This window comes from Tamandua tetradactyla, chromosome 3 (genome assembly GCF_023851605.1).
Source record: "Tamandua tetradactyla isolate mTamTet1 chromosome 3, mTamTet1.pri, whole genome shotgun sequence".
NCBI classification, from domain to species: Eukaryota; Metazoa; Chordata; class Mammalia; order Pilosa; family Myrmecophagidae; genus Tamandua; species Tamandua tetradactyla.
In genome coordinates this window covers 40,005,810-40,032,128 of record NC_135329.1, presented here as the reverse complement: position 1 = coordinate 40,032,128, position 26,319 = coordinate 40,005,810, and positions in this window count along the sequence as shown.

Genomic DNA, 26,319 nt, shown 5'->3' with positions numbered 1-26,319 from the left:
AAATCACCCCTGTACTTCCTTGTGAGTCAGTTTCTGCTGCAAATCCACTGCAATCTGTTCTTTATTGAGGCCTATTGGCATGATATCTCTGAAAGGAAGTTCAGTGTTTCAGGCTGTCCATCCCTGATGAACGGCAGAATTCAAGTACCTCTAGAGAAGCACAGTGATTGTGTTTTGGAAGCTCAGCCATGCATGAGCAAATTTACTTTTATCTTCTGGAATTAAAGACATTTAGAGAAAGATACAAGCACTGTTCAGTGTGGCATACCACACGCTGTCAATTGTGCAGTTGATTCAGATATAGCCAGGAATAGTGGAGGCAATAGAGACTCAGATGAGTTCAGTTGTTGATAATGCATCATTATGCTACAGTTCCAGTTAGTCTTTTCACTGACGACCTCAAGCTGTTGTATTGCACTCACCCCATTACCACCTTTGTACAACAGGACTTCTAAATCTGGAAAATATCTCTTGGATCTTGTCAGCATTTACAGCACAAGTAGGTTAAAACCTCACTGCCATTTATGCATTGAGCAGTGGAAGAAGTAACAGTGGTGTACACTGTTATTTTTTCCTTATTTTACTGTTTTTAAACCCAGACAATTGGATAGATGACCTTTGTTCCTCAGAGGATCTGGTAAAAATAGGTATTTGAGCATCAGAATCCAAAAAGTCATGGGCATTTTTATCCCCTGCCCTTATTCCTACCCCATTTTACTCTCACGAGGTGTAAGGCCTTCAGTCTTCCTTGTGGACAGGGAAAACTCAGGCCCACTCCTTCTTAATGACTGAAATTCACAGGTACAGAGATGCAGGGTCAAGCAATGGAGGTGCTAAAGGAGTCATTTATTCTAAGGCAGCAACTTGGCTTCTTGGATCCTCTAGTACATGGAAACTTATGTCCTTGGATAAACCCAGAACCATAGAGACACTTTCAGTTTCAACCAGTGCCTACTCAGGGCTCACCATTGCTCAACATATAGACTGAATTTTTTCAGTTACCTCCCTATCAAACTCTTCTGGAAATCCTTTTAAAAGCAATCTCCACTTTGCCTTATGGCCATGTGCTTTTGGAGGAGCTTTGTTATTCCTGCCCTTGTCTCACATTGCAGAACTTTCCCTGATTTAGCAGAGTTTAACTCTTTCTTGGGCATCTTTTGTTCCCCAAATCATCACAAACCCCACCTACCCAGTCCATGGATACTAAGACCAAAGTTATTGGATGCCTTCACATTGGAGGCAGAGCAGCTCTTGAAAATGCATCAATTATTTACTGGGTTTAGAGACTTATCATTAAGGTTTACAATCATTCTGTCCACTTGACAGCCACTTGACAGTCTGGAGCAGCCTGTTCCACCATTCAAGTGGCTTCCTCTGTGGAAATGTATGGGATTCTTTTCCCCTCAGGGGAGTCTTCCCAAGACGGCCATGATGTCACTACTGAAACAAAAATCCAAAATTGCAAGCGCTATTGTGGAGGATGATTCTATTTCAACAGTTTAATTTGCATGTTGGTTTGAAGCATGCTTCCTTGTCATGTGGATGCTGCTTCCAGGGATGGTTCTGTTTTTAGGTGGTCAAAAAAACAACAGTTGTGCTTTTCTCCTTGAGAAGGGTCCTGGAGAGCTCTCCTAGTCTCTGTCACACAGAAGTGTAAACAGCATCCATGGATGCCACTATGGGAGCTTGTTCTGATTCTACATATCTCTGCTCAGCCTCGCAGTGGTTTCCTGTTGTCTGCTGTATCAACACTAGAGCTCATTGTCAATATTCATGGACATTTGTGGCATGTACTTTATATGAAAGCTTTCTTTATTTAACACATTTTAAGTTGTATAATATAACATACGTAGTAAGCAAAAATAGAAAAAAGTGATAGTTTTCAAAGCACTCTTCAACAAGTAATTACAGGGCAGATCCCACAGTTTGTCATTGGCTACCATGCCATCATCTCAGATTTTTCCTTATAGCTGCTACAGAACATAGGAGGCTAGAGGGAATAAATATTTTTTTTATCATCACAACTTTTTTCTTTATTGTTGAAAATAATATATATACAAAAAAGCAATAGGGCCCTGGTGGCTCAGCAGGCAAGAACACTTGCCTGCCATGCCAGAGGACCTGGGTTCGATTCCTGGTGCCTGCTCATGTAAAAAAATTTAAAAAATTAAAAAAAAAAGCAATAAATTTCAAAGCACAATACAACAATTAGTTGTACAACAGATTTCAGAGTTTGGTATGAATTACAATTCCACAATTTTAGAATTGTAAAATAGCAGCTATAAGGAAAAATCTGAGATGATGGCATGGTAGCCAATGACAAACTGTGGGATCTGCCCTGTAATTACTTGTGGAAGAGTGCTTTGAAAACTATCACTTTTTTCTATTTTTGCTTACTACGTATGTTATATTATACAACCTAAAATGTGTTAAATAAAGAAAGCTTTCATATAAAGTACATGCCACAAATGTCCATGAATATTGTCAATTTTAGAATTGTGGAATTTTAGGTTTTTACTTCTAGTTGCTCTAAGATACTGGAGACTACAAGAACTATCAGTTTAATGATTCAGCAATCATATTCACTTTTTAAACCTTACCTTCTCTGCATAACCCCACCATCACCTTTGATCTTTCTATTCCACTCTTCAGGGGTATTTGAGCTATAGCCATTCTAACTTTTTCATGTTGGAATGGGCTGTCAACAATATGGGGTAGGGAGATGGAACTAGCTGGTGTTCTGGAGAGGCTGGGTCCTCTAGATTTCAGGACTTAGGTGGTCCAAGGAACCATCTGGAGGTTGTAGGTTTTTGAAAAGTTATCCTACTGCATGGAACCTTTGTAGAACTTTATATATTGTCCTAGGTGTTCTTTAGGGTTGGCTGGAATGATTTTGGTTGGAGTTTGGCAAGTTATGAGAGGGAGCAATTTCTAATGAAGATTGTGTAACAGTGACCTCCAGAGTAGCCTCTTAACTCTATTTGAACTCTCTCAGTCACTGATACTTGACATTTCTTTTCCCCCTTTTGGTCAGGATGGCTTTGTTGAACCCATGGTGCCAGGACTGGACTCATCCCTGGGAGTCATCTTCCATGCCTAGGGAGACTTTCACCCCTGGATGTCATGTCCCACCTAGGGGGGAGGACAATGATTTCACTTACAGAGTTGGGCTTAGAAAGACTGAGGTCACATCTGAGCAACAAAAGAGGCCCTCCAGAAGTAACTCTTAGGCATACCTATAGGTAGGCTAAGCTTCTCCACTACCTACCCAATCTTCACAACAGTAAATCTCAAGATCAAGGGATTGGCCTATTGATTTGGGTATCCTGAATGTCTGACACAATATCAAGGGATTCCCTAATGTTAAAGTTTAATAGTTCCATATTTTTTCTCCCATCCCTCAAGGAACTTTGCCAATACTTTTTGATTATCTGCTTAATATTCTTTGGGATGTACCCAGGCATTACGTTAAGCTATATAGGATTAAAGGCCCTCCTTCTTGTTCTGGGGTGCCTGTGTTACAATTGTTTAAATGAGGTATCCAGACAGGTTGAGTTAGATTACGTGCTACAGACAATTTGGGTTCTGGACAGAATAAACCTTTCTTCCTTTGGTCTCAAAGAGTAGGTGCAGTTCTTAAATATAGACAATGTCTTTCTTACCCCTGTGTACTGAATTACCTTAAGCCTGACTTGATCAGCTTTGTTCTTATCCATAAATACCAGGATATAGATATATAAAACATCTTCTCAAAATCCAGAAAGAATAATTAACACTCTGAACTAAATATGTCTGCTATAACAGCTTATACTCTAGGCTCCTGTTTCCTTATAAGCATTTTCTAAAAGAAACCTTACAATAATTATTCTTTCATTTCTGGCTTCTATTGCCTCATCCAATATCCCACATGTTCATCCACATCATTGCGTGCCTCATGACTTTGTTCCTTTTTGTAGCATCATGATATTCAATCATATGTATACACAATCATTCATCAATCTACTTCTCATTCAGTGCATCCTTCAGCCACCTGCATTCATTAGGCATCGTGTATAACGCCCAAAGTCCACAGTCCATCAACACTCTCAATTTTAGATAATTTCATTGTTTCCAAGAGAAAGATAACCAATAAACACATGCTTGCCAAATAGGAAATCTAAACCTCCTCTTAATTTTTGTCCCTCCTCTCATTAACCACCCCTGCTGTTGCTATGGTACTGCTGATGTTTTCCTGTTAAACATGGCTCATAGCATGCAATAGCAGTTTCTCTCTGTACCCTGGATTTAAAGACTCTTTGTATACAAATTATACCTTTGAAGTAATTCTTACAAGAACTTATTTATATTTCTAGCATTAATCTGCGGGACACATAGGTTTATACAACTCCTTTCAATCATGTTCACCTTCAATATGGCACTATTACTTATAGACCCACTACATAACTGCTTTCCCTTCTATCTATTCCCCTACATTTGAGTTCAACCTCATTGGCTAATTATTCACCCATCTCTAGTTTCTATATATCTCTAAGTCCCCTAGAATCTGTATTATAATGCTCTGATTTTACCTTTATTGATTTTACCTTTACCGTGGTCATAAAAGTGCAGTCATACAGTATCTATCTTTTTGTGTCTGGCTTATTTCACTCAACATTATGTTCTCAAGGCTCATGCATCTTGTCATGTGCTTTGGGGCATCATTATGTCTTATTGCTGCATGATATTCCATCATATGTATATACCACATTTTGTTAATCCACTCATCTGTTGATGGGCATTTGGATTGTTTCCATCTTTGGGTGATTGTGAATAATGCTGCTGTGAACATCGGTGTGCAAATATCTGTCATTGCTTTCAGCTCTTCTGGGTATATACCAAGTATTGCTGGGTCAGAGGGCAACTTGATATTTAGTTTCCTAAGGAACTGACAAAGTGTCTTCCATAACAGCTGTACCATTATACATTCCCATAGCAGTGCATAAGTGTCCCAATTTCTCCACATCTCTCCAACATTTGTAGTTTCCTGTTTTTCTAATAGCAATGAAATACCACCTAACACACGTATAGGTGTGAGGTGGTATCTTGTTGTAGTCTTGATCTGGATTTCCCTTATAGCTAATGTGCTTTTGAGCCATCTGTATTTGTTCTTCAGAAGCAATGCCTGTTCATATCTTTAGCCCATTTTATAATTGGGTTGTTTGTTCTTTTGTTGAGTTGTATGATTTCTTTATGTATACAGGATAACAAACCTTTGTCCTGTGTTTGATTTCCAAATATTTCCTCCAACTGAGTTGGCTGCCTCTTCACCTTTTTGACAAACTCTATTGAAGTGCATAAGCATTTTTTGAGGAGTTTCCATTTATCTATTTTTTCTTTTGTTACTTGTTCTTTGGATGTAAAGTTTAGGAAGCTACCTCCTATTACTAGGTCTTGAAGATGTTTCCCTACATTTTCTTCTACAAGCATTATAATGTTAGTTCTTATATTTAGATGTCTGATCCACTTTGAGTTAATTTTTGTATAGGGTGTAAGACAGGGGTCCTCTTTCATTCTTTTGACTACTGATATCCAGCTCTCCCATACCCGTTTATTGAAAAGACTATTTTGTCCCAGTTCAAAGGATTTGGGGGCCTTGTCAAAAATCAGTTGACCATAGATTTCTTGGTCTATTTCTGCACTTTTGATTTGATTCCATTGGTCAATGCTTCTATTTTTGAGCCAGTACCATGCTTTTTTGACCACTGTGACTTTATTATAAGTTTTAAAGTCCAGAAGTGTTAATCCTCCCCCTTTGTTCTTCTTTCTTAGGATGATTTTTAGCTATTCAAGTTCTCTTTCCCTTCCAGATGAATTTGGTAACTAACATTTCCAAGTCTTCACAGTAGGTTGTTGGACTCTTGGTTGGTACTGCATTGAATCTGTAGACCAATTTGGGTAAAATTGACATCTTAACTGTATTTAGTCTTCCTATCCATAAGCAGGGAATGTCTTTCCACCTGTTTAGATCTTTGATTTCTCTTAGCAATGTTATGTAGTTTTCTGTATACAAGTCCTTTATGTCCCAGTGAAGTTCATTCCTAAGTACTTGATTCTTTTAGTGCTATGTTGAATGGGAATTTTTTTTTAACTGACTCTTCAGTGAGGCCATTGCTTGTGTATAGACATGTTACTAAATTTTGCACATTAGCATTATATCCTGCCACCTTGCTGAATTTTATTAGCTCAAACAACTTTGTTGTGATTTCTCAGGATTTTTCAAGTATAGTATCATGTCATCTGCAAGTAATGAAAATTTTACTTCTTCCTTTCCAATTTGGATGCCTTTTATTTCTTTGTCTTGTCTGATTGCTTTAACTAGAATTTCTAGCACAATTTTGAATAATAGTGGTGACTTTTCTTGTCTTGTCTTGTTTCTGATCTTAGGGGAAAGTTTTCATTCTTTCTCCATTGAGCACAATGCTGGCTACCAGTTTTTCATATATATGCGTATAAATGCTACCTTTGATCCCTATCTTTTGAAATATTTTTATCAGAAAATGATATTGAATTTTGTTGAATGCTTTTTCAGCATCAATAGAGGATAATCATGTGATTTTTTTTCCTTTCAATTTGTTAATGTGCTGTATTACATTAATTGATTTTCTTATGTTGAATCATCCTTGCATTCCTGGTATAAACTACACTTGGTAGGTGTATACTTCTTTTAATATGTTGTTGGATTTGATTTGCTAGTATTTTGTTAAGAATTTGTGCATCTATGTTCATTAGGGAGATTGGCCTGCAGTTTTCCTTTCTTATGGCAGCTTTACCTAGTTTTGGTACTAAAATGATATTAGCTTCATAAAATGTGTTAGGTAGTGTTCCTTTTTTCTCATTTTTTGGAAAAGTTTTATATGAGGATTGTTGTTAGTTCTTTTTTGAAAAGTTTGATAAAATCCCCCTGTGAAGCCATATGGCCCTGGACTTTTCTTTGTAGGAAGATTTTTGATGACTCATTGAAACTCTTTACTTGTGGTTGGTTTGCTGAGATCTTCTATTTCTTCCTGAGTCAGTGTAGCTTGTCTGTGGGTGTGGTAGTTAGATTCAGTTGTCAATTTGGCCAGGTGAAGACACCTAGTTTTGTTGCTGTGGACATGAGCCAATGGTACGTGAACCTCATGTTGCTGATTACATCTGCAGTCGGCTAGGAGGTGTGCCTGCTGCAATGAATGACGTTTGACTTAATTGGCTGGTGCTTAAATGAGAGAGCACAATGTAGCACAGCTAAGCAGGTTGACATACCTCATCTCAGCACTCGCAGCTCAGCCCGGCCTTTGGAGATGTGGAAAGAAATCACCCCGGGGAAAGTTGTCAGAACCCAGAGGCCTGGAGACAAGGCCAGCAGAGATTACCCTGAGCCTTCCCACATAAGAAAGAACCTCAGATGAAAGTTATCTGCCTTTCCTCTGAAGAACTAACAAAATAAATCCCCTTTTATTAAAAGCCAATCCATCTCTGGTGTGTTGCATTCTGGCAGCTAGCAAACTAGAACAGTGGGTTTCCAGGAATTTGTCCATTTCATCTAACTTATCTAGTTTGTTGTCGTATAGTTGTTCATAGTCTCCTCTTATGTTCATCTTATTTCTTCAGGGTCTGTGGTAATGCACCCCTTCTCATTTCTGGTTTTGTTTACTTGCATGCTCTCTCTTTTTTACTCTGTCAGTCTTGCTAGTGGTCTAACAATTTTATTGATTTTCTCAATGTACCAACTTTTGGTTTTACTGAGTCTTTCCATTGTTCTTTGTTCCCCCATTCATTTAACTGTGCTTTAATCTTTGTTATTTCTCTTTTTCTATTTGCTTTGGAGTTAGGTTGCTCTTCTTTCTCAAGTTAGTCAAGATGAGCAGTTAAGTCCTTGATAGTTGCTCTTTCTTTTTTAATATAAGCATTTTGGTCAATAAATTTCCCTGTCAACACAGCCTTTGCCCCATCCTACAGTCTTGATATGTTGTATTCTTGTTTTAATTGATCTCCAGATAGCCACTGATTACTCTAGCAATTTTGTCTTTGACCCACTGGTTGTTTAAGAGTGTGTTATTTAATCTCCATATATTTGTGAATGTTTTTGTTTTTTGGTGGTTATTGAGATCCAGCTTCATTCCATTGTGATCCAGGAAAGAACTTTAAACAATTTCAATGTTTGTAAATTTATAAAGACCTATTTTGTATCCCAGCTTTTGATGTATTCTGAAGAATGTTCCGTGAGCACTAGAGAAGAATGTACATCCTGGTGTTTTGTGGTGTAATGGCCTATATATGTCTGTTAGGTCTAATTCATTTATCAAGTTGTTTGACTTTTCTATTTCCTTGTTGATCTTCTGTCTGGTTGTTCTATCTATAGAGGACAAGTGGTGTATTGAAGATACCCACTACTATTGTTGAAGCGTCAACCAATTCCTTCAGTTGCAAATTTCTGTCTCATGTACTTTAGAGCTGCTTAATTCAGAGCATAAACATTTATGATTGCTATTTCTTCTTGGTGAATTGTCCATTTTATAAATATATAGTATCCTTGTTTGTCTCTTATGATGTCTTTACATTTAAAGTCTAATTTGTCTGATATTAGTATAGCTACTTCTGCTTTCTTTTGGTTACAACTTGCATGGAACATCTTTTCCACGCTTTCACTTTCAATCTATTTGTATCCTGTGTCTAAGATGAGTCACTTATAAGCAGCATATAGCTGGATTCTTTTTCTTAATCCATTTTACCAATCTAACTTTTAATTGGTAAGTTTGTCTGTTTACATTCAAAGTTATTTATTACTGAAAAGGTATTTCTTAAATCTGCCATCTTATCTTTTGGATTTTATTTGTCAGACCTATATGTTCTTTTCCCTCTTTCGCTTTTTATCCTTTTAGTTATCCTTACTGGTACTCTTCAATTCTGTGCCTTCCTCCAGAATTCCCTCTCTTGTCTTTTTTTTTTTTCCGAATGGCAGAACTTTCTTTAGCATTTCTTGTACAGCCAGTCTCTTGTTGACAGATTATTTCAGGGTTTGTTTGTCTTGGAAAATTTTAATCTTTCCCTCAGTTTGAAGGGCAATTTGACTGGGTACAGAATTCTTGGCTGGAAGTCTTTCTACTTCAGTATCTTAAATATATCATACCACTGCATTCTTGCCTCCATAGTGCCAGTTGAGTTGTCAGATCTTATGTGGTTACCCTTGTATGTAGTAGATTGTTTTTCTCTTGCTGCTTTCAGGATCTTCTGCTTCTCTTCAACAATTGACAGTTTGATTAGTATATGTCTTGGGAAATGCCTATTTGGATTTATTCTGTTTGGAGTTGAGCTTCTTTGGCTTGCATATTTATGTTCTTTATAAGGTTGGAAGTTTTCCCCCATTATATCCTCAGTTACTCTTCCTAGCCCTTATTCTTCTCGTCTCCTTCTAAGACACCAATGTTTTTTACATTTGTGTGCTTTGTTTTGTCCATCATTTCCCTGAGATCCAATTCAAATTTTTCCATCTTTTTTTGCCATTTGCTGCTTTGAGTGTTTGAAAACAGTTGTCCTGTCCTCTAGTTCACTTATTCTTTCTTCTACATCTTCAAATCTGCGGTTATGTGTCTCAAATATGTTCTTTATTTGGTCTACAGCTTCTTTAATCTCTATGATATCTGCTGTTTTTCTATTTATTCTTTCAAATTCCTCTTTATGTTCTTCTAGTATCTTCTTGATCTCCTTTATGTCATTAGCCATCACATTTATTTTATTTAGTAGAGTTATAGGAACATTTTTGATTACTTGTTCCAAAGTCTCTGTCTCCTCTGGTGCTTTAATTTGTCTTTAGACTGGGCTATATTTGTCTGCATCATGATATGTTTAGTGATCTTCTGTTGTCTCCCCAGCATATCTTGGTTGGTTTACTTAAGAAGTTGATTTCCTTCAGTAATCTAAAGCCTTGTGTTTGTGGGATGGATGTGGAGCAGGATGTAGGGCATGGGGTGGGGCACAACAGTGCAGTGATGTGTTACAGCACAGGTATGGGCACAGGTTGGGAATGCTACTCTGGTGCTTGTGAGTGTGGGTGCCCAGCAGCGGTGAGGATGTGGGTTTGTAGGTGCACGGGTCTGGGGGTTGGGGCCCTGGTCTAGGGTATGGGACCCTTTATGCACAGAGGTCAGGGCAGTGGGTAGGCATTGTGCCGGCCTAGGCTGGGGGTGGATGTGGCCGAGCTTGGCAGGCCAACGTTTTCCCAGAGCTGGGGGTGTGACTGGGGGCTGTGCACATGTGCAGATCTGGGAGGGCCGTAAACTGATATACAAGTGCTCAGAGCTGGATGGATAGCAGGGTGAGGTTGTGTGCTCATATGGGCTGGGGGCAGGTATAGTTTGGGTATGGAGGTAAGCACCTGTAGCCTTTAAGTACAGGCGACCACCTGCAGGGGGCAGGGACAGGGAGGTAAGGTTCAGGAGGGGTGGAGTGAGACTGCACTTTTGCAGGAGAAGCTGGTTGGACTGGGGCAGGTGTGTGCACACTTGGGGTTGGGGGTGGAGGGGCAGGCGCACTTGGAGTGCTGGTAGGGGGGGTGATGGGGTTCAAGTTCATGGGGAGTGGAGTGAGTCATAGGGCTGAGGGTAATGTGTTCAAGGAACACAGTTTGGCTTACTTCCTAATTACCATCTCCTGGTTTGTGCAGTCCTGAGGGCTCTTGGCTTCTGCTTTAGGCTGTTTGCACCAGCCAGATGGTCTTCAGTCTTTGGTTCTCTACTTCTCAGTTCCTCAGCTTTTGCAATCAGAGCCTCCCTACGTGGTGCAGAAGATTCTCCCAGGTCACTTACACCCTGAAATCACCATACCAGTCGCCCTCCTATCCCTTCTCTAGCTTTCTTGGAGCAGGGGTGAACTCTACCTATCTTATTCTGCCATTTTCCCAGATCTCCTGGTTTGACCTCCTCACTGTACCCCCTTCCTTCCCACTTCTTCCTCAACATAGTCTGCTTCCTTTATTCAGTTCCAAATTCCCACTGAAAACTTCCTTTTAAAGGTGATTGTTTAACCTATTGTTTTTCTTTATGGACTGAGAGTTTGGAAGCTAGCAATGTGACACCATCTTTTCCAGTATCTTTTTCTTTTTTTTAATTAGGATAATTTTAAGCAGTGTGCATTTGCCATTACTAATGAAGTAATACCTTCAGTGTTTGCAGTTTCTTTATCTTCAGCTATGATGTAGGAGCTATTAACATTGTTTTAAAGTTAAATAATAGCTCATCTTAAATGGTAAAGATAAACATGTATTTTAATTGACATTTTCAAATTTTATAAAATACATGCAATGTGTGTGTAAATATAAAGAATAAAAACTGTTTATTTTATAGAATTGTTGCCTCAGGGTGCTATGCTATGCTTTCTTTACATCTTTCCTGGCTTCTTTTATGGTCGCCTTGCTCTCAGGATCTAATTGAAAATGCTAAGCAGATTTCTTTCAGACTTGTTTATTTCTTTCTATATTAATGATTTTCAGGTCTACGTTTTTTCTTCCATATAACTGTCCTTTCTTTTTTGCCGCAGAATGTTTTCATAGAGCTAACATTTTTCATGATTTTTTGCTGTTGTTGTTGTTTATTTAGTTGTATGTTTTTCATTGATCTTTGAAGCAAAATGGATTGATAAAGATCTTTCTATCAGACATGGTGCAGATTTTCTTTGTTCTCTTTTTGCATCTGTTAAGGTCATGGATAGATCTGATAAAATTTTGCAAGCTAGTGGTTTAGTTGTACTGCTAAGGTCCTTAGCAATATTTTTTATTGTATCTTGAATATTAATTCATTCTTCATTAAGTATAGCAGTAGTATACTTCCTCTTCTTTGGTTTGAAAAAATGTTGCCGAATATGTGGGATAATTTACATAGCTGGATATTGTAGTTATTTAATTGCTGAGTAAAAAGTGGCATTTACAGTTACCGCAAGTAGGTTGGAAATTAACACTGCCACATTAAGTACTTGGCAATTTTATGGTTACCATAAACTTTGACTATTTGTGAATAGAGAAAGCACTCATTATGGATCAAAGCTTTTGTTCTTCCTTTCTGTCTTTACTCTAAGTATATTTGAAAGATTAAAGTGTTCAGACATTGTTGATTCCCGACATGATATTTATTCTCATTCACCTTTACTCCACAGAAACTGAAAAGCCAGCCAGTCATTTCATCTTCTTCTTTCATAGAGTGGCCGTATTCTATCTCAGTACTGCTAATGATATATAAAGAGGTAAATGCGAATGAGATATTAAGAGAATATAAGGAGAACGAGCTTGAAAGGAATAACATATAATGAGCTTTAAGGACAAGTAATGTGTGTTTGTGTGCCTATGTTTTGTGAGAAGGAAAAGCTCATTTTTCTGCCCAGCCTCTTTTCTCTTACTGGACACATTCTGTGTGTACATGATGCTTTCAGGGGCTGCGGATGGCTTTTAAACATGAAGGGAAGTGCAAGAGCCCATTGAACCCATTTCAATATACCTTCCCCCAGACTCCTTGAAATGGAAGAAAATAAACCATCTTTATCACTCTTGCATATTAGTCAGGTTTTCTGTTACTTGCAGATGCAAACATTTCCACCTGAGGCAATAACACAATACCATTCTTTGAATCTAGGTCTACCCATGTCTGTATAAAGGAATTTCGTTTTGTAATTCTAGGCCTATTAGCTAATGAACACCATTTTAATGTGGAGTCTTACAATATGCTTTCTCTCCAGGCTGTGTTATATAATATTTTCTGGTATGGACAAGTTTCTTAACTTCTCTGAGCTAAGTTTCGTCATTCGTAGAAATGGGAAAAACAACATTGGTCTTTTCCTGCCTACTAGCTTTGCACTTGCAGCCCTTTTATCCATCATTTGACCAATATCCAATAAAAAGCCAACCTTTTCTGAGCTGCTTATACCAACCTGTGCTGCACTTTGATTCATAGCCTAATCTTCTTCTCCTTGACTCCATATTTGTGGATTACAGTTTACCACCTAGCCTGGCTCCTTGGATTTGATGCTGGGAGATTGATAGCTTTATGGCTCTAAGCCCTGCTTTCTATTCTTGATGGGAATTTATACATGCTCCTACAATTATATTTTAACTGGTTCTGTATAAACACCATTTTTTGTGCAACTCTGACCTGGACAAATCCTTTTAATGTACATTTTCACATCACTGTCCACCACTTCCTCATAGAATTCTCGTAGTATTGCAATAATTTTTGTGACGGTTTCTGACTTTTCTGTTACAGTTACCATGAAAATAATATCTTTCTTTTTTCCTTTTAGATTACGCTCCAGGAGGCAAGAGACTGTTTCTGATTTTACTTACGGTTATTACTACAGAGCCTGGGTATGTTCCTGGCACATAATAAATGAAAAATATAATTTAAAAGAATGGCTGAATGGAACCAATTCTCAAGACTGTGCATAATCCTTGAAGCAAGCTCAACAAGAAAGGGTTGGGTGTTAAATTCTTTAATTGCCATAACAGCTCTATGTGGAAAACGGCTTACATGAGCAGGTTGGCATTTTCAATGTTCACAGAATGGGAACGGCTTCAAAAATATAATGTAGGGTCAAAACTGATCATATCTCTTTATTATTATTCAAAGTATTCCATGCCATAAGAAAAAGATGTTATCAGTGGAAGAAAGGTTAGAAATTCACATTATCATAACTGTAATTCAATAGGCTTTGGAAAATCCTCTTCATAGTAAACTTATTACATTCATGTATTTGTGGTAATGTCTGTGTGGTAATATTCTAAATTAAAAAATTATATATTTAATTATCTGTCAAGAATCATATACTAGAAGACAACTCAAATAGAGCACAATTGTTGCTCTTGTGTTGTTTGTAAAGCATATTTTATTCTAATTTTGTAAAAGAAATGGTTAGAAGAAGAAAAAAAATACTTTATGAGACTCAAGATGACCTAGCTTATTTATTATATAATCTTTAGTTTGTTACCTAAACTTTTTTAGACACAGTATTCTTATTTATAAAACAAATTGTGTATAACATGGGACTGTAATAATAAATACACAGTTATGGCATATTAATGTGTAATATAATCTATATATGCATACATATATGTGAGATATTATTATTAGGACAGCTCCCTATATATGAATTAAGGCTTATCAAAATATTTCAAAATTCTCATAATGGATAATCTCAGCCTTGGTGCAGTTTATTTATTTTTTGTTTTTGCATGGGCAGGCACAGGGAACTGAACCTGGGTCTTCAGCATGGCAGGCAAGAATTCTGCCACTGAGCTACCGTCACACTGCCTCTTGGTGCAATTTTTTTTTTTTTTTTTTTTTGCATAGGCAGGCACCAGGAATAGAACCTGGGTCCTCTGGCATCGCAGGCAAGCATTCCTGCCTGCTGAGCCACCATGGCCTGCCCTTTTGGTGCAATTTTAAGGCATTAAACTAGTTGACAGATTTTTTTCCTGTAGTTGTGCTCAGGAGGCTCAGCATACTTGCTCCTAAAACAAATGCAGGGGTGAAATAAGAGTTGGAAGTTATGCCCCACAATCTGGATGGTGTTGGTCAGCATTTGTACATGTGTCTTTATGTGTATGTTTGACAGCCCAGAATGTTGTACCCGTTCTTGAGCACAACAGTGACACACATCTGCTGAAATAAATTAACATTCCACTACTCTCTTACTCATCTGGAAGGAACAAAAGTCTCACACACATTAGTATGAATGCATCGGAAAAGTTCTCACTAATAAGAGTAGGGTAGGAATATTTTTTTAAGGTCTCAAGAGCTGAGTTAGTGAAACAGATTTTAAAAAGTCATTGGCTAAAGGTAATCAAATCAAATGTCTTTTTAAAAAAAAAACCTAAATATAAATTTATAACTATGTTTAAGCATTTTAAAGTAAGATTTAATTTTAGCAATCTTAGTGCTGATTTCAGATAATAAGGGGTGTGTATGTGTGTGTATGATTTATGAGATAAATTGGTTGAGATGTGGAATGCCTTATTTAGGACTCTTTTAAGTAATAGAATGAATAAAATGGCACAAGGTAATTACAGTTTAATTTCAAATAATAGGATCTACATTATGAATTCATCCTTTCACTTTTAAATTAGGTTGTTTAGCTGCTTAAAGAGGTTCACTGAAGTCTAAATATCAAAAGATTAAAAAATGGATTCATTATTTTCGACTAGCTATTAATAAAGATACAAAGCCTTCCTTAAAAAAGTGCTCTTCACCTTTACATCCAAATTAAGGAAATATCAAAGTTCAGAAATTACAAAGATGGCATCATTAGGTAAGTTTAACAGAAAGAATGACAAATTAGTGTCAGATCTTATTTCTCTAATATTATGGAATTGTTTCCAAGGATTCTGATTTTAATTATTGTTGTAGCTAAGATTACATGGGCATGTTTTTAAATCTTCTTATTTTAATAAATAGTAATGTATGTGTGTGTGTTTAGGACAACCATCTGCAATCTTTCTGAATAGCAAGTGTAATAATTTCTTATTCAACTCTACCATCTGAAATAGAATTTACCTCCTGGTCCCCCAGCTCATTTTTCATGTTTCTAAGATTTTAAAGTAAAAATCAATTGCATCCAGTGTTTTTAGTTATACACACACACACACACACACACACACACACACACACACACTAAACATTATCCCATTCACATTTGCTTTTATTGGTATTCTACAACACCTATTTAAAAAAGTTAAAGGTACACACAGACAGTGGAAAGTCTTGGTAATAATTAAATTTAAATGGAATTCACATAATAGCTGTAAAAGAGAAAAGGCTTTTTTCAAGTCTTTTCTCGTTTTGAAAATTAGGCCAGCCTTTTCCCCAAATAATAATATTTAACATCAAGTTAGTTACCTGTACATGTCAGCCACTGTGCTGTATTAATGGTTTTAGTGCTCAAAATGATTTTTTGAAGTAGTGCTAATATAGTCCCACTTTACAGATGGTAAAATTGAAGCACAGATTAAATACTTTACCTAAGAAAAGTAACTAGTAAATGGCAGAACCAGGATTTAAAACCTTGTTTTGGAATCAAACTTATTACTTACTAAAATCTGTTACACCCTAAAATTTCAGCCTTAAAAATTGTTTACAAAGACAACAACAAAACCTTCATAACATCACAAAATATTTGAGATCAAAATTAAAGAGTTGATTCTCAATCATGCTGTAATGATCATATGAATACTCTAAATAAACTTCTGTTTTCAGTCAAATATGAAATTTAATTAAAATATGGCATTAATTAGGAAAAAACTAAAAATACTAATTTGGATATCAAACATGAATAAAAGGTGTCATTGATAGGTTTATGGGATAATAAATCTTAGAGTTCCCATGGCAAACTATGCCAATTTGATTTTCAGGAAAAGTCCTGAACTTCTGGAAGTAAAGCATTTAATACTTTCCATTTGGAAATTTTGCAGGACACATTTCCTCAAGAATCAGGGCACAACAGGCCCTACTGCAGGCACAAGTCAGGTAGGCCAGGGTAGAAGGAGCATCAGCTTGCAGGTTCTGAACCCAGTGGTGGAACAAATGGAGCAGGAGACAGAGTGAATCCACAAATGCTTCCTTCTGTACTAGCATTTTAGCCTGAATCAGGATACAGTTGTAATTAGTGTTCAAGGAGTTGAAATATCTATTTCAAAGTTCATCATCCAATTTGTTAATAAGAAGGTTTGGGGCGCGCCAGTATTTCTGCTCTTTTATAATGCTTTCAGCTGGTTTGCTTCTTTGTCCCCCAACTTGTTGTCTGTGTAATCAATGTCAAATCTTGGAAATCACTGGATAAAGTGGTCATCAGTTCTTTTTTAAATGGAAAGCATGGTGCCACCTGTTGAAAGCAATGCAAGGTTAAAACCCCTATGTGAAGATATTGGCAAGGACATGACTTGTCAAGTTTAACAAGGATCCCAGTAACTTTTTGATATCTTTATGATTTCTCTAAGTTTCCTTTGATACAATTTATGAAATCTAACCATTCTGAAATCTTGCAATCATTATAGATGAGGATCTTTTCTTATGTTTTCTTTCCCTTTATAGATATTTATCCTGTACTGTTTAGTCTGAAGAACAAGAACGCCATCCTTGACCAAGATAAGTGAGGCCATGTGTTAATCTCAGAATGTCGTCATTGTTTTGATGCATTTCAGCAGGAGGTCTCTGGTAGTTTAGAGGCTGTACCTACCCCAGGAAGGATCATGTTCTTTCTCTTGTAGGTGGGAAATATTGATTAAGTTATTTCAGTTGTGGCCTACCCTGGTGTGGGTCTTAATTCTTCTTACTGGAGTCCTTTATAAGAGGGTAAAACACATATAGATTAAATTCAGAGAAGCTGCAGGGAAAAACCCCAGGAGGAGCCAAGAGAGGGCACACAGGAAACAGAGGGGAAACCACTGAAGTTTAAGGCTGAAAGCAATGAGACCCAGGATAGAAGGACCAGCAGATATCACCATTCTCTTGCCATGCGACAGTAGGGTCTGGATTGCCCGCAGCCTTTCTTCAGAAAAAAAGGTATTGCGCTGTTAACGCCTTGAGTTGGGACATTTTCAGAGCCAAAAAACTCAATATTGTAGGTTTAAAATCCCCATTGTAAAAGCCAGCCCATTTCTGGTATATTGCATTCCAACAGTTTTAGCAAGCCTAAACACAACTCATTCCTTTTCTTAAAAAAATAAATTTCCTCTCCATTTTTTAAGTAGCTTAGTTTATGTGTACCTCAGTGTTCTGTCTTATTCTTGTTACTCATTTATAATGTCACCATAATTTCACATCAGTAGATAAGCCTTTAGAAATCTGAGTTCTTGATTTTATTTAGATAATACCTTATTTTCAAACAGAAGATATGTTAGAGGTCTAGAATAAGTTGAATCAAATATCAAAGAACAGATAGAGAACAGAACCAATGAACAAGAAAACCTTAGGCAAAAGTGAGAAAGTGATCTTCAGAATAAATAATCATATGCCTAGACACCAGCAAAAAATCACAAGTAAACTAGAAAGCATGAAGAAAGGGCCCAGTCAAAGAAGCAAAGTAACCTCAAACAAGATATAGGAATTGAAACAACTAAAGATGTTCAAACAAATCTTCTAAATCAACTCAACCAGTTTAAGAAAAATTTTGCAAAAGAGATGAAGGATACACAGAAGGCTCTGGGTGATCATACAGAAGAATTCAAAGCTTGCAAAAGTAAATGGGAATGAAAGACACAATAGAAGAGATGAAAAACACAGCAGCAGATTTGATGAGGCAGAAGAAAGGATTTGTGATTAGAAGACAGAGTATATGAAATCCAACACACAAAAGAACACAGATAGGGAAAAGAATGGAAAAATATGAGCATGGTCACAGGAAATTAAATGACAACATGAAGTGCAAGAATATACACATTATGGATATCCCAGAAAGAAAAGAGAAGGGAAAAGAGGCAGAAAGAATAATGGAGGAAGTGATCATTGAAAATTTCCTAACTCTTATTGAAGACATAAAATTATATCAAGGTTCGAGAAGCTCAATGCATTCCAAACAGAATAGATCCAAAAAAGACCTACTCCAAGACACTTACTAATCAGATTGTCAAATGTCAAAGACAAAGAGAGAATTCTGAAAGCAGCAAAAGGAAAGTGATCCATCACATACAAGGGGAGTTTGGTAAGACTATGTGCGGATCCCTCATGGAGGTAAGAAGACAGTGGTATGATATATTTAAGATACTGAAAGAGAAAAACTGCCAACCAAGAGTTTTATATCTAGCAAAACTGTCCTTCAAAAATGAAGAGGAGTTTAAAATATTCATGGTTAAACAGACACTGAAAGAGTTTGTGAAAAAGATGCCTACTCTTCAGGAAACATTGAAGTGTTATAGGCAGATAGGAAAGCACAGTAAAGAGAGCTTTGGAGAATAATGTAGAAATGAAGATTATCAGTAAAAGTAATTTTAAAAGAGTAAAAGAGAGAGAAAAAAATAAGATAAAACTTAGAAAATCCAAAAGAGAAAATGGTTGAAGAAGGTACTACCTTGATAGTAGTAACAATAAAAGCTAATGGATTAAACTCCCCAATCAAATGCATAGACTGGCAGAATGGACTAAAAAAACAAACAGGATCTGTCTATATGAGATTCACTTTAATCTTTTTTTTTTTTTTTTTACATGGGCAGGCACCGGGAATCGAACCCGGGCCCTCTGGCATGGCAGGCAAGCCTTCTTGCCGCTGAGCCACTGTGGCCTGCCTGAGACTCACTTTAGACTCAAGGACAAAAATAAGTTGAAAATGAAAGGTTGGGAAAAGACATTACATGCAAACAACAAACAGAAAAAAGTTGGGGTAGCTATACTAATATCAGACAAATTACACTTCAAACATAAAACAATTCAAAGAGACAAAGAAGACCACTATATATTAAAAGGGACAAATTCATCAAGCAGATATAGTAATCATAACTATGTATGCACCAAGCAAGAGTTCCTCAAAATATGTTAAGCAAACACTGTCAATACTGAAGGGAGAAGGTAAACACCTCTACAATAATAGTTGAAGATTTAAATACACATTCTCATCAGTGGATAAAATATCTAGAGAGAGGAACATAAGGAAATAGAGATCTTGAATAATATGATAATGAAGTAGACTTAAAAGGCATTTACAGAACATTGTATGCCACAACAGCAGGATATACATTTTTCTCAAGTGCTCATGTATCATTCTCCATGGTAGACCACATATTGGGTCATAAAGCTTGTCTTAATACATATAAAAATATCGAAATTATACAAAACGCCTTCTTGGATCATAATGGAAAGAAGTTGGAAATCAATAACAGATGAAGTCTGGAAAATTCACAAATATATGGAGGTTAAACAAAACACTCTTAAACAACCAGTGAGTAAGGAAGAAATTACAAGAGAAATCACTAAATATCTAGAGGCAAATGAAAACAAGGACACAACATATCAAAACTTATGGGATGCAGCAAATGTAGTATGCTGGGAGTGAAAATTATTGTCCTAAACACCTATATAAAAAAAAGAAGAAAGAGAAAAAGTCAGGTAATTAACAGCTCACTGGAAGGAATTAGAGAAAGAACAGCAAACCAACCCCAAAGCAAATAGAAGGAAGGAAATAGCAAATATTAGAGCCGAAATAAATGAAATTGAGAAAATACAAAGAGTAGAAAGAACCAACAAAACCAGAAGTTGATTCTTTGAGAAAATCACTAAAATCAATGGATCCTCAGCTAGGTTGACAAAGAAAAAAGAGAAAGGATGCAAATAAATAAAATCAGAAATGAGGGGGAGGGAGACATAACTCCTGACCCCACAGAAACAAAGGAGGTAATGAGAGGATACTATAAGCAACCATATGGTAACAAACTTGACAATTTAGAAAAATGGAGAACTCCCTAGAAAAGCATGAACAACGAACAGTGACCTGACAAGAAACAGAAGACCTCAACAAGCTGATCATGAGATTAATCATTCATCAAAAACCTCCCAAAAAAAAAAAGTCCAGGACCAGAGGGCTTCACATGTGAATTCAACCAAACACTCAAGAAAAAATTAATACTGACGCTGCTCAAACTCTTCAGAAAAAATTGAAGAGGACGGAAAGCTACTTAACTTCTTCTATGAAGCCAACATCACTCTCATACGAAAGCCAGATAAAGATACTACAAGAAAAAAAATTACAGACCATTCTCTTTAATGAATATAGATGCAAAAATCCTCAAGAAAATATTTGCGAATCAAATCCAGCAGCACATGAACAGAATTATGCACCATGACCAAGTGGATGTTATTCCAGGTATGCGAGGGTGGTTGAATGCAAGAAAATCAATTAATGTAATGCACCACATCAATAAATCACAGGGGAAAAGTCACATAATATTCTTGATTGATGCAGAGAAGACCTTTGACAGAACTCAGCATCCTTTGTTGATGAAAACACTTCAAAGGATGGGAGTAGAGGGAAACTTCCTCAACATGATAAAGGGAATATATGAGAAATCCACAGTTAACATCATCATCAATGGGGAAAGACTGAAAGCTTTCACTCTAATATCAGGGACAAGACAAGGATGACCACTGTCACCATTGTTATTCAACATTGTGCTGGAAGTTCTAGCTAAAGTGATTAGACAAGAAAAAGAAATAAAAGGCATCCAAATTGGAAAAGAAGAAGTAAAACTTTCACTGTTTGCAGATGACATGATCTGATAGGTAGAAGATACTGAAAAATCTCCAGCAGAGCTGCTAGAACTAATGAACGAGTCCAGCAAAGTGGCAGTATACACGATCACATGCAAAAATCAGTAATGCCTCTAAATACTAGTAATGAGAAATTTGAGGAGGAAATTAAAAAAAAAAATCCATGTACAAGCAACTAAAAAAATATTTAGGAATAAATTTAACTAAGTACATAAAAGACCTATACACAAAAATTACAAAACATTACTCAAAGAAATAATGAAAACTTGCTAAATAAATGGAAGAACATGCTGTGTTCATGAACTGGATGACTAAATTTAGTTAAGATATCAATTCCACCAAAGTTGAATTGTAGATTCAATGCAATCCCAATTAAAATATCAACAACTTACTTTGCAGAAATAGAAAAAAATGATTATCAAATTTATTTTGAAGGGCAAGTGCCCTAAATAGCTAAAAATATCTTGAGAAAGAAAAAAAGAAGTGGGTCTTACACTACCTGACTTTAATGCATATTATAAAGCTACAGTGGTCCAATCCGCATGGTACTGGCATAAAGGTAGATATTCTGACCAACAGAATCAAACTGAGTATTCAAAAATAGACGCTCTCTTTTATTGGTAGTTGATTTTTGATAGAGCTGTCAAGTTAACTCAACTCTGATAGAAAAACCTCTTCTACAAATGGTACTGGATATCCATATACAAAAGAAAGAAAGAGGACCCCTACCTCACACCTTGTACAAAAATTAACCCAAAATGGGTCAAAGACCTAAACATTAGAGTGAAGACCATAACAATTTTAGAAGAAAATGTAAGGAAATATTTCAAAGATCTTGTGGTAGGAGGTGGTTTCCTAGATCTTTCACCCAAAGCATGAGCAATGAAAGAAGAAACAGATAAATGGGATCTCATCAAATTTGAACACTTTTGTGCATCAAAGGACTTTATCAAAAAAATGAAAAGGCAGCCTATGCAATGGAAAGCAATATTTGGAAAACATATTAGATAAGAGTTTACTATCCAGAATATATAAAGAAATCTTTCAACTCAATAATGAAAAGACAAACAACCCAATTAAAAAATGGACAAAAGACTTGGATAGATACTTTTCCAAAGAGGAAATGCAAATGGCTCAAAAGATTTGAAAAAATCATCAACTTAACCAGCTAGAAGGGAAATGCAAATCAAAACCACAGTGAGATATCATCTCACACCTACTAAAATGACCACTATCAAAAACCAGAAAACTACAAGTGCTGGAGAGGATGTGGAGAAATAGGTACACTTATGCACTGCTGGTGAGAATGTAGAGTGGTACAGCTGCTCTGGAAGGCAGTTAGACAGCTTCTAAAGAAGTCAAGTATAGAACTACTGTTTGAGGCAGAAATCCCATTACCAGGTATATAGGAAGTGCTGAAAACAGGGACATGAATGGACATTTGCACACTGCTGGCTATAGCAGCATTATTCATAATTGTCAAGAGATGTAAACAGCCTGAATATCCATCAATAGACCAGTGGATGAACAAATTGTGGTATATACATATGATGGAATGATATGCAGCTGTAAGATGGAATAAAGTCATGATACATGCAGCAGTGTGGATGAGTCTTGAGGACATTATGTTAAGTGAAATAAGCCCAGAAACTAAAGACAGGTTCTGTGCATGGTCTCACTAATATGAGTTAATTATAAGGAGCAAACTCTAAGAGTTAAAGTTAAGAACACAGTTTATCATGAGACAGAAAGAGGATAGAGATTGGGCATTTGATGCTGGAGGAGTACAGAATGTTCAACAAAGCAACAAAAATAGATAATACAATATTGTGTGATGGTAGCACGATATTGTAAGTATAACGAGCAAAGCTGAGTATGAGTATAGTTGAAAGTGGAAGGCTAGGGGCATGTAGACACCAGAAGAAAAGAGAATAAAACTGGGACTGTATAACATTGAAACTTAAGTGGAAAATCATGGTGATTAAACATACAAAAATAAAGTTTTTACATGGAGGAGAAGAAATGAATGTCACCATTGCAAGATGTCAATGGTATATGGAAAAAATACAATTAATGCAAACTAAGGTCTACAGTTAATAGTAATATTGTAATATTCTTTCCTTCTTCTTTTTTTTTTTTTTTTTGGCGTGGGCAGGCTCCGGGAATCGAACCCAGGTCTCTGACACAGCAGGCGAGAATTCTGCCACTGAGCCACAGGTGCACCGCCCTGTAATATTCTTTCATTAATTGTAAAAAAGACAATATACCAAAGCTGAATGCCAAGAAGGGGGGATTATAAGGGGGTGTATGGGTTTCTTGTTGTTGTTTCTTCTTTTGTATGTCTTTGTTTTGCTTTTGTTTTCTTTTTCTTTCATTGTGGAAGAAATGGAAATGTTCTTATATAGATTGTGGTGGCGAATTCATAACTATGTGATTATACCAAGGGACATTGATTGTACACTTTAGATGGATTGTATGGTGTGTGACTAAAACTGTTTAAAAAAGAAACAGAAAAATACAAAAAAATGTCATTTTCTTCCCTAAGTAATGTTTTCATTTTTTTTTGTGGGAGTGCAAAATAAATAGGTTTTGAATTCTTCTAATCCATATTGACCTGCTTTTCCCTTCTAAAATCCCATAGCATATATTCTTATCTTACATCCTCCTTTCCTAGAGCTTTTTTATAATCTTTGTTGGCACTTAGATTTCCTTCTGATGTGTGAATGTTAAAACACTCTTGATTTTGCTTTTCGATAACTGACTACTGCATCTGAAATTTTCTCAATCTCATCAGCTAGTCAATACCTAAACTTTGAATCATCCTGGTAAATTGCTGTATTTTTAATCTATATACTGGTGATTTCATAAAGTCTTGAGCCTTTAATTATCATACATATGCTGATAATTCTAGTCTCGTGCGTACCCTTGAACTTCAGACTCAAATATTTAATTGCATACTTAACATCTTCATCAGGAATACCTGAATCAGTCTCACATTTTACAAACCAAAAGCAAATCTCTTGATTTCTACCCCACTCTCTAGCCAACTTGTTTTCCCCAAGCCTTCCCAACTAAATAGGAGTAGAAATTCAAATTTTCCCTTTGCTCAAGCCAGAAACCTAAGACTCATATTTTATTTCTTTTTTTTCTCATAGTCTGCTTTCAGTCCACAATAAATCCTGTCCTCTCTACCATGTGCATTCATCCAAATTCCAATCACTTCACCACCTGTGGATGGAAGCCATCATCCTCACTTGAATAACTGTCCTTCCTGCTTCTCCTTTTTCTCTCTTATAGTCTATTCTCCCTGCAGCAGCTTGAGTGAGGCTTTTACTACATCATTAGAGCAAGTCTGGCCAAAATGCTCTACGAAATTCTCACATTGTACACCAGACTCAGGGGCCTCCTTGCTTAACTAACCATAATGGTTGAATCCCATTACATAAAAGGTGGTGCCAGCAATAAAGAAGGAAGGTTGCTGTGGGGTTAAGGGACATTCTTAGCCTCACTATAGAAATGAGGACCGATAGTGATTTATTTGCAATGAAGTAGATGTACTAAATCAACAATTTAAGTAAATGTACCTCATTGAAAATTGAGAGTGGATAGCTTAGATTTTGAGAAAAAAAAAAGCCAAAATTCTGCATCTAAATGGAATGAGCGTGATTACTCTCTATTGCTGTGTATTAGTCGAGTCCCAACTGTTTTGAGGAAGATTTCTACTCCATGTATTTCTGTCAAGGATGTAAATATCCATTTCAAATTTAGTTGCTTATAAGAATTCAGTTCTGTGAGAATCACTTGGACTGTTTATCACTATGGGATCGTGTATTTTATGTTTCATTATATCCTCCTAGTACATCTTCTAAATGGTAGGTGCTCCATAGAGATATATTATGAGGATAAATATCTCATGTCTGCTTACATGACTGCCTGGGATTGCTTACTTTCTTTAAAACAAATTAATAAAAATAAAACAATATAAGACAAACTCCTAAGCAAATATCCTTACACTGATTATTATGGGCCACAGAAAACTTTAAGGCACAGTGCTTGAATCCAGATCATTTGTTTCAAAAGAACTAGTTTTATAATTCACGACATATTATACCCCTTCACTGCTGCCAGAGAATTAACCATAGTAGAGACTTAAACTGAGAAAGAAGTAGAGAATTGCTAAGTAAAATGTATTAGTCTGGATAATTTATATACCTTTGCATACCATTATGATTATTGCTATCATTTTTCCCATAGTAGGGTTTTAACTCTGCCATCAACTGGATATAAAAACTTTAATTTTGTAGTCATGCGAGTGTACTCAATATTCCTCACATCTGATATAACAGTTTATCTTGGTTTCTCTTACTACAATACTTAATAGTCTAAAGCAACAGACATTCTGTTTACTGCTTGTTTGGGGGCAGAAGTTGGTGGGGGAAGCTCAACTCTGCACCATGTGGTTTCAGCCGGAACTGCCTGATGGCACCTGGGAGTCCATGTCAAAGATGGTTTCATTCAGATAGCTGGCTTGGGAGTGCTGGCTGTTGGTTGGGGCTATGGCAGAGGGCTTTTGTCCTTCTCTATGAGACCATTTCAGGGTTGTTGGAGTCTCACGTGGTGGCTGCTTACCCCTGGTAGTAGAAACTAACATGCCCTGGCATGGTTAGGTCCAGAGCTGGCACAGCACTGCTTCAACCCTATCTCATTGTTAGGTCAGGTCATAGAGTGAATTCAGGGTCACAGGTAGGTATGAGAGCATGAGGAGTAGGGGTCATGGTTCATTGAGACCACCAAATGACACTCTACCACATCTTTCAATATGTTGTCTCTAAGCCTGTTTTGCTATATCTTTTAACTGTTCTACTTTCAACTGACATTATTAAAATCACAATTCAAATATCAGGTTCTTTGTAAAGATTTTCCAGACTCCCCACCCTCCACAGAAAATCCTGCAGTTTCTCTGATGATTGTGCTTTCTAACCACGCTGAATTACAATAGAAAAGTATGTGTTTGAATTCTATTTAGAAATTTGAACACAGTAGACTCCTCCACTTCACTGAACTCCTTGAG